Genomic DNA, 18,333 nt, shown 5'->3' on the forward strand with positions numbered 1-18,333 from the left:
ATTTCTCTGAGGTTATGGTTATATTCGTTAGGTTATGGTTATGTATAATATTTATATATTGTCACAAGACATTGTAATTTTAAAGCATATATGAAATTAATGAGCAAATCAATTGCTTTGATATGTTAAACTGCTCGTAATGTTTATAGATTTCTAGCTATACCCGGCCACGCGTTGATGTGGCTTAGCAACACATGTGCGTTGCTGAACCACATCATCATTCCCCTGTCCCCCAGTCCTCCCCATCATCCCCGTTTCATCGTTTTCACACCGATTCCCCGTCTCCCCTCCCCTCGTCCTCCCTACCATTCCCCCTCCCCGTCCCTTATCCTCCCTACAACCCCCCACACGACCGTCCCTGCGGCCTCCCCACCATCTCCCACTACCCCATCCCCTCGTCCTCCCAACCATACCCCCACACCTATTCCCTCTTCCTAAACACTATTCTCCATTCCTCCCATCCCATCGTCCGCCCCATCATTCTCCCCCTTCCCCGTCCCTTTGTTTTCCCTCACCATCCCCCACTTTCCTCTCCCATGTCCTCCATACTATTCCCCCCTCTCCCGTCCCCCTCGTCCTTCCTACCATCCTCCACTCCCCTGTCCCCTTATCCTCCCTACCTTTCACCATTTTCCTGTCCCCTCGTTCCCTTCAGAAAATTGGGAACATCAAATGAACTAATGTTCCTCATCACTGAAATATAAGAAAAACAGTTAAAAACAAAACGAAAAACAATGAAAAAATTAAAAAAAAAAAAAAAACTATACTCATGAAATGAACGGTATGGTAAACAACACAGCTTAATTCCAATGCAATGTCACACAAAATATTTAAATACAAATAAAAATAATTCAAAATCTATGAAAACTAAATTTATCAATGCAATCAGAAACATTGAAATGTAATCGTAACATATTTAGTATAGCGTCTGTTGATATTACGTGTAACAGATGGCGCTCTTTTTAAAGAAAAGCATGTTTTTCCCAATCAAAGGTGTGGCATCTATTTAGTAGATATATAAAAACACGTGCTTATATGAATGGAATGTTGTGTCAAAATTTCAAAGCAATCAGTGAAGAATTTTTGGAGATTATAGTGTGTGTTTCTCTTACGTCCAACAGATGGCGCTGTTTAAAAAAAACGAATGTTTTTTCCTGTCATCGGTGAGGCATGTATTTAGTAGATACATAAAAACACGCGTTTATTTGAATGCAACGTTGTGTCAGAATTTCAAAGCAATCAGTGAAGAACTTTCGGAGATTAGCGATTTTGAACAAACGAATATTTCCAGTCTTATTTATTTATATAGATTAACACTTGACACCCTATTATTTATTAGGAGAAACTCTTGAAAACATTTCCCTGTTCTGTATTTATTTGTATTGTTTTATTTTCTAACTCTTGTGGATGCACTTTAAGTATATACTCATTTGATATTGCAAATGTTAAATTATCAGGCGAGTAATATTGAGGTTTAATATCACACCTACACACTGGAGTTCTATGAGATGGTTGGACGCAGCTAATGTTGGGTCAGTATTTAAAGTTATCAAGACAGTCAGGAGGCGATAATCTATAGCCATGTCCCTTATATGCTTTATATGCAAGGTGATATATATAATACCTTAAGAAACAGGTCAACAGAACATCTAATGAAAAGAGTCTATATAGAACAACACTACACCTTTATGTGGATATCTTATCACCTGAACTTTATATATATATATATATATATATATATATATATATATATATATATATATATATATATATATATATATATATATATATATATATATATATATATATATATATATATATATAATATTGGTGTATACTGGCAGCAGGTTTTCTTTCAAACATGTCTCAGTGAATATGACCACATATTCTGTATTTACTATTTTCTGGTTTAGGGCTTCTTTAGGGCTTTTCCCTCTTAACTATTTTCTTAGTATCAGGGCTTAGCTGAAATAGGAGTTCTCCAAAACCCATTTTCGTAATTTTAAGGTGAAGAAAAGAAGTGAATTACTTTGGAATGTATTACACTTATTTATACAATTTACACCCTCTGCCTCGACCTCCTACCTCCTAGGCCTCATTCTTCTTCCTCCTCGACCTAGTCCTTCTTCCTGGAATTCTTCCTCCTTCCAACTCGACCTCCTCCTCCTTCTCGACCTCCTCCGCATCCTCCTCCTCCTCCTTCTCGGCCTCCTCCTTTCTACCTTACCTACTCCTCCTTCCTCCTCCTCCTCCTTCCTATGGGCACATGTATAAGCAAGTAGATGGGATCGCCATGGGTTCTCCCCTAGGTGTCCTGTTTGCGAACTTATACATCGGTACCATCGAACAAAAGGTCTTAGTCGAAATGAACTTGAAACCGGCCATATACTGCAGGTATGTTGACGACATTTTTACACAGGTACCTGATGTCAGACATCTGCAGGAGCTGAAGGAGGCATTTGAGCAGAGTTCCGTGCTGCGTTTCACTTACGAGATGGAAAAGGATGGGAAGCTGCTCTTTCTAGATGTAACAGTCATGGAAAAGAGCGGAGGTTTCCACACTGCAGTCTACACTAAGGAAACGAACATAGGAATGTGCCTAAATGCCAACAGCAACTGCCCAGACAGGTACAAGAGGAGTGTTGTTAACGCTTATGTCGACCGTGCTCTCAGCCACAGCTCAGGATGGAAGCAAGTCGATGAAGAACTCTGTAGGGTAAGGCAGGTCCTAGTCAACAACGGCTTCTCCAATGGTTTCGTTGAAGACATCGTAAGAAGGAAAGTGAAACGCCATGCAACCTCTGAAGAGACAACTAACACAACACCTGTACCCCCTATTAGATTATTTTATAGGAACTTCTTTTCCACAGATCATAAAACGAAGGAAAGGGTCCTGAAAGATATTGTTAATAGAAACGTTATCCCTACAGACAAAAATCGGAAGATACAACTGACGATTTACTATAAAACCAAAAAAAAGGCCAGCCTACTCATGAGAAACTCTCCAGACACAAAGCAGAACGCTTTAAAAGCGTCGTCTATGCCTTCAAATGCCCTCTTGGGGACTGTAAGCCTCAAAAAACTCAGAATATAGGCAAGACAACAACATCTCTTTCCAGGCGTTTAACGATGCATAAGCAACAGAGCTCCATTAAGGAACATATAATCTCTTCCCACAACCAAACCATCACCAGAGAAATCTTAGCAAACAACACAGAAATCATCGATAGATACAGCGATAGCAGGCGGCTTGACATCTGCGAGGCACTACACATCAAGAAGTCAACACCAGCAATCAACAGCCAATTAATGCACAACTATATTCTACCCTCTACAAGACTCCGCTCCAATATAGAAGCATCAAGAGATATGGGCCAATAGGCCCTCTGCAATTACTTCCATTCCTACCTTGAATACCCATTATTTCGTGTTCTGTCTTGAGTTGAAAGTTTGTTTTCACCTCATCTAAAACTGTTGTAACATATCACCTCACCCAAATGCAGGTATGAAAAATCGAAGATGTTTAAGCTCTATTCAGTTATAGTTCAGTTGTGTGTGTGTGTAACTAAAGTCTTTGAAAATGTAATAAGTTTTACGAAACGCGCTCAAGTGTCGCGTCAGACTAGAAATAAAAATGAATTTTGGAGAATTGATTTTTGAATTACCATCAACAGTGAAAAGAAACGTAAGAAAGATTGAGAAAATTCGTGTTAGAATTATTAATCTTACTTTTTCGGTCATATTTAATAAACCGAATATATATATATATATATATATATATATATATATATATATATATATATATATATATATATAAATATATATGCAAACAAGCCTGAATGGTCCCCAGGACTATATACAACTGAATTTGTGTTCCTCACGTGTGCCCCAAAGAATGAGGTGATTTGATAAAATGCTATGCCCAAGATTACCATCCGAGTGCCGGCGGGGAAGTGGTTCAAATAGCTTCGGCTATCACTTCCTTATGTCCGGTCGTGATGGTCAAGCGGATTAAGGCGTCCCTGTACATACCAGTTGCGTTGCTCCTGGCAGTATGGGTTCGAGTCACTTTTGGGGTGTGAGTTTTCAGTTATATATATATATATATATATATATATATATATATATATATATATATATATATATATATATATATATATATATATATATATATATATATATATATATATATATATATATATATATTAGTATATTTTGGTAGCAGTCTTTCCTGTAGACATATATTATTAAATATGACCGAAAAAGTAAGATTAATAATTCTAACACGAATTTTCTCAATCTTTCGTACATTACGCTTCACTGTTGGAGGTAAATCAAAAATCAATTCTCCAAAATTCATTTTTATTTCTAGTCTGACGCGACACGGGTGCGTTTCGTAAAACTTATTACATTTTCAAAGACTTTAGTTCACAAATACACAACTGATTAGAACTTACGTATCTCCGATTTTATATCTACATTTGAGTGAGGTGGGAGGGGTGATGTGGCATTAACACAAGACAGAACAAGAGGGGATATTAATAGGGTATTAAAAGTATCAACACAAGACAGAACACAAACAATGGGTATTGAATAGAAGTGTTTGTAGAAAGCCTATTGGTCCATATTTCTTGATGCTTCTATATTGGATCGGAGTCTTGAGGTGGGTAGAATATAGTTGTGCAATAATTGGCTGTTGATTGCTGGTGTTGACTTCTTGATGTGTAGTGCCTCGCAAACGTCAAGCCGCCTGCTATCGCTGTATCTATCGATGATTTCTGTGTTGTTTACTAGGATTTCTCTGGCGATGGTTTGGTTGTGGGAAGAGATTATATGTTCCTTAATGGTGCCCTGTTGCTTATGCATCGTTAAACGCCTAGAAAGAGATGTTGTTGTCTTGCCTATATACTGGGTTTTTTGGAGCTTACAGTCCCCAAGTGGGCATTTGAAGGCATAGACGACGTTAGTCTCTTTTAAAGCGTTCTGTTTTGTGTCTGGAGAGTTTCTCATGAGTAGGCTGGCCGTTTTTCTGGTTTTATAGTAAATCGTTAGTTGTATCCTCTGATTTTTGTCTGTAGGGATAACGTTTCTATTAACAATATCTTTCAGGACCCTTTCCTCCGTTTTATGAGCTGTGGAAAAGAAGTTCCTGTAAAATAGTCTAATAGGGGGTATAGGTGTTGTGTTAGTTGTCTCTTCAGAGGTTGCATGGCTTTTCACTTTCCTTCTTATGAAGTCTTCGATGAAACCATTGGAGAAGCCGTTATTGACTAGGACCTGCCTTACCCTACAGAGTTCTTCGTCGACTTGCTTCCATTCTGAGCTGTGGCTGAGAGCACGGTCGACATATGCGTTAACAACACTCCTCTTGTACCTGTCAGGGCAGTCGCTGTTGGCATTTAGGCACATTCCTATGTTCGTTTCCTTAGTGTAGACTGCAGTGTGGAAACCTCCGCCCTTTTCCATGACTGTTACATCTAGAAAGGGCAGCTTCCCATCCTTTTCCATCTCGTAAGTGAAACGCAGCACGGAACTCTGCTGCTATATATATATATATATATATATATATATATATATATATATATATATATATATATATATATATATATATATATATATATGCGAACAAGCCTGAATGGTCCCCAGGACTATATGCGAATGAATGAGTTTTCATTCGCATATAGTCCTGGGGACCATTCAGGCTTGTTCGCATTTGTGTTCCTCACGTGTGCCCCAAAGAATGAGGTGATTTGGTGAAATGCTATGCCCAAGATTACCATCCGAGTTGCCGTCGGGGAAGTGGCTCAAATAGCCTCGGCTATCACTTCCTTTTGACGGCCGTGATGGTCAAGCGGATTAAGGCGCCCTGTAGTTACCAGTTGCGTTGCTTCTGGGAGTATGGGTTCGAGTCACTTCTGGGGTGTGAGTTTTCATTCGCATATAGTCCTGGGGACCATTCAGGCTTGTTCGCATTTGTGTTCCTCACGTGTGCCCCAAAGAATGAGGTGATTTGGTGAAATGCTATGCCCAAGATTACCATCCGAGTTGCCGCCGGGGAAGTGGCTCAAATAGCCTCGGCTATCACTTCCTTTTGACGGCCGTGATGGTCAAGCGGATTAAGGCGCCCTGTAGTTACCAGTTGCGTTGCTTCTGGGAGTATGGGTTCGAGTCACTTCTGGGGTGTGAGTTTTCATTCATATATATATATATATATATATATATATATATATATATATATATATATATATATATATATATATATATATATATATATATATATATATGACATACCCGAAATACTCTTGATGACGTACTCTTGACATACCCGAAAATGACATACTCTTGACATACCCGAAAATATTCTAAGGAAACTACTCCAAGCTTGTACTAAAGAGGCACCCTTCTTGAGCCCGGATGGGCACATGTATAAGCAAGTAGATGGGGTCGCCATGGGTTCTCCCCTAGGTGTCCTGTTTGCGAACTTCTACATGGGTACCATCGAGCAAAAAGTCTTAGTCGACATGAGCTTGAAACCGGCCATATACAGCAGGTATGTTGATGACATTTTTACACAGGTACCTGATGTCAGACATCTGCAGGAGCTGAAGGAGGCATTTGAGCAGAGTTCCGTGCTGCGTTTCACTTACGAGATGGAAAAGGATGGGAAGCTGCCCATTCTAGATGTAACAGTCATGGAAAAGAGCAGAGGTTTTCACACTGCAGTCTACACTAAGGAAACGAACATAGGAATGTGCAGAAATGCCAACAGCGACTGCCCAGACAGGTACAAGAGGAGTGTTGTTAACGCATATGTTGACCGTGCTCTAAGCCACAGCTCAGAATGGAAGCAAGTCGACGAAGAACTCTGTAGGGTAAGGCAGGTCCTAGTCAACAACGGCTTCTCCAATGGTTTCGTCGAAGACATCATAAGAAGGAAAGTGAAACGCCATGCAACCTCTGAAGAGACAACTAACACAACACCTATACCCCCTATTAGACTATTTTACAGGAACTTCTTTTCCACAGCTCATAAAACAGAGGAAAGGGTCCTGAAAGATATTGTTAATAGAAACGTTATCCCTACAGACAAAAATCAAAGGATACAACTGACGATTTACTATAAAACCAGAAAAACGGCCAGCCTACTCATGAGAAACTCTCCAGACACAAAGCAGAACGCTTTAAAAGAGACCAACGTCGTCTATGCCTTCAAATGCCCTCTTGGGGACTGTAAGCTCCAAAAAAAACAATATATAGGCAAGACAACAACATCTCTTTCTAGGCGTTTAACGATGCATAAACAACAGGGCTCCATTAAGGAACATATAATCTCTTCCCACAACCAAACCATCGTCAGAGAAATCCTAGTAAACAACACAGAAATCATCGATAGATACAGTGATAGCAGGCGGCTTGATGTTTGCGAGGCACTACACATTAAGAAGTCAGCACCAGCAATCAACAGCCAATTAATGCACAACTATATTCTACCCACCTCAAGACTCCGCTCCAATATAGAAGCATCAAGAAATATGGACCAATAGGCTTTCTACAATCACTTCCATTTCAATACCCATTGTTTCGTGTTCTGTCTTGTGTTGATGAAATTAATACCCTATTAATGCCACCTCTTGTTCTGTCTTGTGTTGATGAAATTAATACCCTATTAACCTCACCCCATCCACCTCACTCAAATGTAGATATAAACAAAATCAGAGATATGTAAGTTCTATTCAGTTGTGTATTTGTAAACTTAAGTCTTTGAAAATGTAATAAGTTTTACGAAACGCGCTCGTGTCGCGTCAGACTAGAAATAAAAATGAATTTTGGAGAATTGATTTTTGAATTACCTCCAACAGTAAAAAGAAATGTACGAAAGATTGAGAAAATTCGTGTTAGATTTATTAATCTTACTTTTTCGGTCATATTTAATAATATATGTCTACAGGAAAGACTGCTACCAAAATATACTAATATATATATATATATATATATATATATATATATATATATATATATATATATATATATATATATATATATATATATATATATATATATATATATATATTTAAATATATAGTGAGTGTGAGTGACAGTGAGACAGACAAGGAGTGTCGGAAAATCCGACACCATTTAATGTTACATACAGGCAGATAATATTGCTGCATTGTATACACAAGTTACCCATAGAAAATGTAGCTTGTAGTGGAATTTTCCGTCTATAGAAAATGAAATATCATTGCCACATACTATTATAAATTCACCAGCTATTCTGCTGGGAATTATTCTTAAATGCATTAGTCCTTGGAATTTACCATCATAAAAACATCTTATTTAAATTAACTTTTTAATTATCAATATTAAAATAAAGTAAATGTGACCCTTCTATCACTTTTTGATGTCTGGACAATGTAGGCCAGGAGTAGTGAGGAGGGAGTGGTCAGCCGGTATTGTTCTTTGACCAGAGGCGCTCGGGAGCAAATTCGGCTCCTGTTAATCTCTCTTGGACGAAGTGTTATGGAAACCAAAAGTCTGCCATCATCAACACGCTGTCAACAAATACAAGGAAAGTATTCTGCCGAAATCCAGTTATCTTATCATTTTTGGCCATTAATGTCAGTAGATAGGGCATACTGGTTAAAATGCGAACAGCCTCTTAAAAAAAGGTAATTAAGCCTTGGTCTTTATTTTATCAATTACAGTGTTTTCTCTGATATAGCTGTCATATATTAGGATTCTGGCTTCATAGCTAGTGCCCTTTTGACAGGTCAAGAAGAGGAAGCAAACTTTGTGTATCAGTTACTGGGTGATTTGGTGTCTACATCCTAGTTATATCTGGTGATCCAAGCCTGCTGTATAATAAGATAAGGGAACCTCCTCAATGTATACTAATATATGTAGTTTAACCCTTAAACTGCGCATGGCATATATATTCACTCTGAGTAACATGTCCCATGGTGCGCATGGCGTATATATACGCCATAGGGTGCTAGGCCCGATTCAAATGGCACGCGGCTACACGGGGTTCACAGTAGCTTCCTCAGGGCTCTTGTAAACAGATGCCGTTTAAAAAAAAAAATCGTGGGCAATATTCTCAGGTGTGAGAGGCACAGTACTGTTGGAACAACCAAGGCCTGCGCACACAGCACGAGCGAACAGCATTGCTGTTCAGCTTGTGACCACAGCATCGCCGAAAAATGTCAAAATAAATATATAATTGTTATTATTTAGCGATGACAATATTACAGATGACCCATGACTGTGATATAAATAACCAGGGTTGTGATAATAGCAGGATTGTTGTAATAATTAGCGCTGTGGGAGGAGTGATGCTGAGAGATGGAGGGAGACAGCATCGTTTACTGACTGTATGGCTAGCTGTTATTGTTTGCATTCACCATACCAGGTCAGTGGTTCTCTATGGTGAACACAAATGTAGATACTTATATATAATGTGTGTATTAGTGTAATAACAGCAAAAGGATTATGCTGGGAGGAGCCATATGGGTGACGGAGGTGACGTCGTCAGCACGATTTGTCTAGCTGTTTAGAGGGTGGCCACTATGCTCTTTGGGCGCACTACAAGCTTAGGTGTACAGTTACCGTGCATAAAACATGTAGATATTTATATATAATATGTGTATATAGGGTAATAACACTGCAAAAGGTATTGTTGGGGGAGAAAGTTTAGTGTGTGTGACCTTGAAAGAGTGAGGGAGCCGCCAGCCGCCATTTGTGTATAGCGACGACTCTTAGTGCCTGAACTAACTATATCAGCTTAGCTGTACAGTTGTGGTGAACAAAATATATACATACTTATATATAACGTCTGTATATAGTGTAATAACACCACAAATGGTATTGTTGGGGGAGAAAGTTTAGTGCGTGTGTTGTGGGAGTGGCAGCGAGTGGCTGGCTGGTGTGTGGCGGTAACTGTTCATTGCTTTTCGACCCTCAATACCAACTTAGTGGTTCGTTATGGTGACCAAAATATGCAGATACTTATATATAACCTGTGTATAGAGTGTAATAGCAGCAAAACTATTTGTTTATTATTTTATAAACATAATAATTGAATCACTAATATGCACATCATATTTTTGAGTATAGCGATTATTCACCACTTTTATTATATAAATATATTACAATACACACTATTGAATAATATTACTGCAAAAAACTAAGAAAAAATCAATCGGAGACATTGAAACAATTAGGCAATAATATCTTTGTAACAACTCCCATCTGTCAGCGTTGGTGACGCTGACCAGGTCTGACGACCGCTCTGTCAACGCCCACTTTTTGCCAGACTTCCTCGGTCAATTGCGCCCAAAATATGTCACCTACGATTTTTTTTTTATTTTTTCCGTGCTCAGGGGACACAAATTAACATGTTTAGAAGACAAAAAAAAATTTTGGAATTTTTGTTTTCTTGCGCACAGGGGTGTAAATGTCCCAAGGACCCCTGAGCAGTGTAAGGGTTAATACTGTAGTTTGATTGGCTGCATATATATAAATTCAATATAACCCCCCACTAATGTGTAGTGGATCGATTTGTGAGATTATTGCAGAAATACAGTCCACTTAACATCATAACAATTGCTATCGAAATATATAAATTAACGTAAATATAAATTCATATAAATTAAATAAATATAAATCTCACAGGTCGGTTCCCACATTATGACAGTGAGACAGTGACAAAACAGTGAGGGCAAGCAGGTGAGGCGTTGGTCAGGACATATGTGAACATCATTAGAAGACATCTTCAGCATTTGAAGTCCCTCCATCGCCCCAGTCAACGGTATCTTACAATTTTCTCCGGCTTGCCAAGCTTGAACTTACCAGCAACAGTGCCAGTGAGGGAGGCCTACCACCTTAACGGCCGGGGCGGGATGGGGAAGGGCGGGGGCGGAGGGAGGCGCGTGAGGGAAAGTGAACCTTAGAGTAAGCCGTCACTAAGAACACCCGCTCACCGGTCAAGCGGAGGAGGCATATTGTGTGTCATGTGTATGGCCCACTCGATACTACGCCTCCCCCCCCCCAAACTGACCCCATTCCACCCCCCCACACCTCACTACCTGAGCTGACCCTCGCTCTACCGGCCTCCACACCCAGCCGCGGCCTCCACACCCAGCCGCGGCCTCCACACCCAGTCGCGGCCTCCACACCCAGCTGATGCCTCCACACCCAGTTGATGCCTCCACACCCAGCCGCGGCCTCCACACCCAGCTGATGCCTCCACACCCAGTTGATGCCTCCACACCCAGCCGCGGCCTCCACACCCAGCTGATGCCTCCACACCCAGCTGATGCCTCCACGCCCAGTTGATGCCTCCACACCCAGCCGCGGCCTCCACACCCAGTTGATGCCTCCACACCCAGCCGCGGCTTCCACACCCAGTTGATGCCTCCACACCCAGTTGATGCCTCCACACCCAGTTGCTGGCTCCACACCCAGTTGCTGGCTCAACACCCAGTTGCTGGCTCCACACCCAGTTGCTGGCTCCACACCCAGTTGCTGGCTCCACACCCAGTTGCTGGCTCCACACCCAGTTGCTGGCTCCACACCCAGTTGCTGGCTCAACACCGAGTTGCTGGCTCAACACCCAGTTGCTGGCTCCACACCCAGTTGCTGGCTCAACACCCAGTTGCTGGCTCAACACCCAGTTGCTGCCTCCACACCCAGTTGCTGCCTCCACACCCAGTTGCTGGCTCCACACCCAGTTGCGGGCTCCACACCCAGTTGCTGGCTCCACACCCAGTTGCTGCCTCCACACCCAGTTGCTGCCTCCACACCCAGTTGCTGGCTCCACACCCAGTTGATGCCTCCACACCCAGTTGCTGGCAGTTGCTTGGCCATGACCCAGCGTGTTTGCCCCCCTCTATAGAACAATGCACAGTTTAACTCTCCCAACCGAGTTGAAATGGAAGGGGTCCCAGCGGTCAGGCAGGACTCCACAAGCCTTGAGGTGCCAACAACTACTCCTAAAAGAGGTTTTTGCCGAGTATGCAACAAAAACACTGCCATAAACTCCAACGGTAGTGTTATCCGCTTTCACACCGTCAACGAGGTAATATGCAGTGGTTTCCACCAGCTTCCGAAGGGAAGCAATGGCCAGCTGCCATTAACAGTTAGGGAAGAGACTCCCATTAACCTAATCTCATGTGAGAACCTCACCCAAGCGATCATAGCAACGTCTGCTAGAACATTACCACACATCCCAAAAGCAGCCCGCCCAAATGCAGCAGCCAAACTCTGTAATCTTCTGAAAAGGGTCAATGATGCCCCGGAAAACATTCAAGCGTGGCATAATGTCCTTCTGTTTGACAATGTATGCCTCACCGTCCCTCCAAGGAGGGACAAATCACTTGCTTCCTCGGTCCTGAGGGCGATAAATGAATACCCAAGGGGGATAACCTAGTTTGCCTGCCTCTCCGAGCAAAACACACCCACCGCAGAAATAGTAACAACAACATACCGGAAACGTACAAAGAGCACGTTTGTACGTGCTCTTACAAACGCACAAATCACAAACGCACAAATCACAAATCAATCAGAGCACAAATCACCAAGAAAATTTAAGAGGGAAATACCGCAAGTGCTATTAGAGTCCTCACCTGTGACGAGAAAATTGCTCCTCGAAACATAGCCACAGCACGGGCTCTGCAAAGCAAGCACCCACCCAGAGCCCCTCAAGGCGACAACATCGTTCTGCCATCAGCCGATACCATTTCAGACCCATTAACTGTTGGTGAATTTGAGGTCTACAAAGCAGCCCTTTCTTTTCCACCTGGGTCAGCAGGCGACTTTACAGGGTTAAAACCTCAACATATCAAGCAAATGTTAAATCCTGCGGTTGGTGATGCTGCACAAGATCTTCTTATGGAACTCACAAGGTTCGTCAACATGTGCCTGGCTGGTGATATACCTGAGGTCATCAGGCCTCTCTTTTTTGGTGCCTCCCTCTGTGCTCTCAAAAAGAAGGACGAAGGAATCAGGCCAATCGCTGTTGGCAACACTCTCCAACGCCTGATTGCCAAGGCTCCTACGAGGGTTGTCAGCCAGCAAGCGGCTGAATTGCTGAAACTAATCCAGCTAGGATTTGGAATCCCTCAAGGCTGTGAAGCGGCTGCCCATGCAGCACGAGCATACATCACCAACATTTCTGATGAAAAGCCCCTGCTCAAACTGGACTTTAAGAATGCCTTCAACATGGTAAGAAGAGATGCAGTACTTTGTGCCATACATCGCCAATTTCGGCCCCTCTACCCGCTCATACTATCGTGCTACAGTGGCGAGTCAAAACTGCTCTTTGGTGAACATGAAATCAGATCATGTGAAGGTGTTCAGCAAGGTGATCCTCTTGCTGCCCCTCTTTTCTGCTTAGTCTTAAAAGAAATCACCGAAAGCTTGTCCAGCGAGTTCAACATCTGGTTTTTGGATGATGGCACTATAGCTGACACCATAGACCACCTCTTGTCAGATATCAGGAAAATAAGGGAGCAAGAAGTAAGCCTCGGTCTCGTCCTGAACCCTCCCAAGTGTGAAGTAGTCTGCTCCAACCCAGACATCGTAGCTAGAATAAGGTCTACCTTGCCTGGAGCCCATGTCATTAGGGCCGAGAACAGCACCCTCCCTGGAGCCCCCCTCGGGTCTAACGCCATTGAGGAGATCCTTGACAAGAAAATCGCAGACCTTAGGAAGATGGAAGACAGAATAGGTGACATCAATGCCCACGATGCTTTTTATCTCCTCTCCAAATGCCTATCCCTTCCGAGGCTAACCCACTTTCTGAGGTGCGCCACATCTTACGACAACCGAAAGCTTGAAGAGTATGACCTCTTACTGAAGACCATGCTGGAAAAATTTGTTAACTTCTCCCTCAACGAATGTCAGTGGAAACAAGCCACTCTTCCTGTTAGGCTCGGTGGCTAGGGTGTCCGCATCGCCACCCAAATTGCTGTCCCAGCCTTCCTGTCTTACTCCTCAGCATCAGATGACCTGGTTAAGGAAATTCTACCTGACACCCTGAGTGATGTAGCGGGGATACAGGACCCCCACTACACGAAATGGGGTGCCATGACAGACCCAGCACTCAGACCAGCCATGCCAAAAGCCAAGAAACAATCCAGTTGGGACAGCCCCATTGTAGACAAAGAGGCCACAGCTTTGCTGGAGGCAGCAACAACCCCCAGTGATCGTGCACGCCTCACAGCTGTGCAGGCTCCCCATGCAGGGGACTTCCTTCTGGCAGTCCCCATGTCTGCGACAGGTACACGTCTTGATCCGCAGGAGCTCCGTATTGCAGTCGCTCTCCGCCTTGCTGCCCCTATCCACACTGTTCACAGGTGTATTTGCGGTGAGGCAGATGCTGACGAATATGGATTGCATGGCCTGCACTGTGGAAAATCAGGTGGTTGGTACACTAGACACGACGAAGTCAACGACATCATTAAAAGAAGCCTTGCCTCTGCTCAGTGTCCAGTGGAGAGAGAGCCCCGCAACCTACTGAACCGTGACTCTGTTAACTTTGCCGGCCGACCAGACGGAATCACATTGCGTCTGTGCAAGGGTGGCAGACAGTTGGCATGGGACTATACTTGCATATCCACCCTGGCAACGACATACATCACCCTCTCTGCCGGCACAGCAGAAGCCGCAGCGACACACAGAGAAAAACAAAAGTCAGTCAAGTACAGGCAATTAGGTTATCAGTACAACTTCGTTCCAATAGGGTCTGAGACCCTAGGCCCATGGGGAGAGAGTGCAAGAAGTTTTCTTAAGGATCTTGGTTCCAAGCTCATTGACAGCACAAGAGACCCTAGAGCAACAAGTTTTCTCTTTCAGCGCCTCAGTGTCGCGATCCAGAGGGGGAATGCTCACTGCATCCTCGGTTCCAGCCCGGCCCGGCGGAGTTCGAGGAAATCTACAGCCTCTAGGAAGCGAACTTTTTCTTGTGTCCTCTTAATGTTCATTTTTTGTATAAAACCAGATATGTAACTGTATAACCTTGCATAATAAAGTGTAAAGTTTGCAGTATGTGAGTATTGAATGTAAGACTAACCGGGTGTGGAGCGTTTTAGTAATCATTCCGTATTAGGGACTTATGCGGAAGTTACGAGTGTGGGTGGTGATCGCGGAGGTCAAGTGGTCTATGGGTATTGGAAGTGTATTGACCTAATAGAGTATGTTAATTAATATAGTATTATTTGTCAGAGTCTATTCTTTGTAATTAAATAACAAAACCCGACGTCTACCATTTCCCGAACATTCCCTCACCAACTAAACCAGAACCACACTTCCTTCATCCCACCGCTGCCATCAAATATGTCGTGACGCTGAACCCCGGTTCATTCCGAACACAGCGATTACACAACACATAACACCTTGCCTCAGCAACCGTTACTACCACCTATACTCCTACACACACCAGACCCTTGAGGCGTACCACTAGGTTTGTACTGGAATACAATGAATGAACATACGGAAGGTATTTAAAGGCCGTCGGGTTTTGTCATTTAATTACAAAGAATAGACTCTGACAAATAATACTATATTAATTAACATACGCTATTAGGTCAATACACTTCCAATACTCATAGACCACTTGACCTCCGCGATCACCACCCACACTCGTAACTTCCGCCTAAGTCCCTAATACGGAATGATTACTACAACGCTCCACACCCGGTTAGTCTTACATTCAATACTCACATACTGCAAACTTAACTTGGTCACTAAGATCACAACAGGCTCTCGCATAGCTGTCTGCTAAACTTCGCTGCTGCCACAAACGGGGATCCAAAAGACTTGCTAGTTCAACCTCCACAATCAGACTGCCTCCAGCCAACCATGGCCTCAATCATTTCACCACGCCTCTTGAGGAAGGTATAATCCGATTAACCTTATCCCTAGAGCGGTAACCTTGTTCCTAGAAGCCTGACGAAGAATAATTCCTCTTTCCAGGAATTATTAATTTGGCTAAACAGCTTCGGTCTTAATCGATTGACCTTTCTTAGATATGTGATCCATAGTCTGTCTACTTACATGTACTTTCAATCATCATTCGTTAAGTGTTGTAGTAATGATCCTCTAGCTAATAATTCCTACTAACTTGTGGATTACAACACACCATAATAAAAAAAAGGGAGGTGGTAGGAGAAGCGAACACTCTTTCATATTCACAGTTAAATGGCAAGTTTTTCCCTGAATGCTCTATGTTCCCTTCTCTGAGGCTGTGGGTCCCAATAATTGCACCAGTGGTGGTACCCCCTATATATATATATATATATATATATATATATATATATATATATATATATATATATATATATATATATATATATATATATATATATATATATATATATATATATATATATATATATATATATTGGTGTATACTGGCAGCAGGTTTTCTTTCAAACATGTTTCATTGAATATGACCGCATATTCTGTATTTATTATTTTCTGGTTTAGCCATCTTCAATCTGGTGCCCCTAGGAATCACATGAGACAAGCCCATGACATTACTCTAACAAGAGAAATGTTGAACAAGAATACTTGCATAATAGACAAAACCCAAGATTCAAGAAGATTACAAATTCTTGAGGCAATTCACATAAGAATAGAGCGACCTACCATGAACACCCAAATCACGGAACTATTTACTCTACCCACCATGAGAGTAAGGACAAGACAAGAACATATCGATGCCAACACAGAAGACAATGTCCAACATAACAGGCCAATTACACTGGATTAATCTTTGTGTTTGGATAGGAGATGCCTCGTATGGGCCAATAAGCCTTCTGCAGCCCCTATGTTTATCCCTTATGTATCCCCCCATGTTTTTCACCTTCATTGTATTATCACCTGACCTAATGCGAGTATAAAATCAACTAGTATTGTAAGATCTGTTCACTTGAGAATGAACCATGGAGGTTCGAAACGTCGTGCAAATTATACAAATAAGTGTAATACACTCTATAGTAAATCACTTCTTTTCTTCACCTTAAAAGTACGAAAATGAGTTTTGGAGAACTCCTATTCCAATTAAGCCCTGATGCTAAGAAAATAGTTAGAGGGATAGAAGCCCTAAACCAGAAAATAATAAATACAGAATATGCGGTCATATTCAATGAAACATATATATATATATATATATATATATATATATATATATATATATATATATATATATATATATATATATATATATATATATATATATATATATATGTCGTACCTAGTAGCCAGAACGCACTTCTCAGCCTACTATGCAAGGCCTGATTTGCCTAATAAGCCAAGTTTTCATGAATTAATTGTTTTTCGGCAACCTAACCTACCTAACCTAACCTAACCTAACTTTTTCTGCTACCTAACCTAACCTAACCTATAAAGATAGGTTAGGTTAGGTTAGGTAGGGTTGGTTAGGTTCGGTCATATATCTACGTTAATTTTAACTCCAATAAAAAAAAATTGACCTCACACATAATGAAATGGGTAGCTTTATCATTTCATAAGAAAAAAATTAGAGAAAATATATTAATTCAGGAAAACTTGGCTTATTAGGCAAATCGGGCCTTGAAGAGTAGGCCGAGAAGTGCGTTCTGGCTACTAGGTACGACATATATATATATATATATATATATATATATATATATATATATATATATATATATATATGTTGTACCTAGTAGCCAGAACGTCGTACTCGGCCTACTATGCAAGGCCCGATTTGCCTAATAAGCCAAGTTTTCCTGAATTAATATATTTTCTCAATTTTTTTTCTTATGAAATGATAAAGCTACCCATTTCATTATGTATGAGGTCAATTTTATTTATTGGAGTTAAAATTTACGTAGATATATGACCGAACCTAACCAACCCTACCTAACCTAACCTAACCTACCTTTATAGGTTAGGTTAAGTTAGGTAGCCTAAAAGTTAGGTTAGGTAGTCGAAAAACAATTAATTCATGAAAACTTGGCTTATTAGGCAAATCGGGCCTTGCATAGTAGGCATAGAAGTGAGTTATGGCTACTAGGTACGACATATATATATATATATATATATATATATATATATATATATATATGTCGTACCTAGTAGCCAGAACTCACTTCTCAGCCTACTATGCAAGGCCCGATTTGCCTAATAAGCCAAGTTTTCATGAATTAATGTTTTTTCGTCTACCTAACCTACCTAACCTAACCTAACCTAGCTTTTTTTGGCTACCTAACCTAACCTTACCTATATATATAGGTTAGGTTAGGTTAGGTAGGGTTGGTTAGGTTCGGTCATATATCTACGTTAATTTTAACT

The 18,333-nt window shown here is 41.4% G+C and overlaps 1 protein-coding gene across 1 annotated transcript in view; it reads right to left on the reverse strand.

Moving 5' to 3' along the window:
• LOC138367840 (uncharacterized) overlaps positions 1-18,333 on the reverse strand; it is a 455,100-nt gene that overhangs the window by 153,764 nt on the left and 283,003 nt on the right. The window lies entirely within an intron of this gene.

This window comes from Procambarus clarkii, chromosome 23 (genome assembly GCF_040958095.1).
Source record: "Procambarus clarkii isolate CNS0578487 chromosome 23, FALCON_Pclarkii_2.0, whole genome shotgun sequence".
Lineage (NCBI taxonomy): Eukaryota > Metazoa > Arthropoda > Malacostraca > Decapoda > Cambaridae > Procambarus > Procambarus clarkii.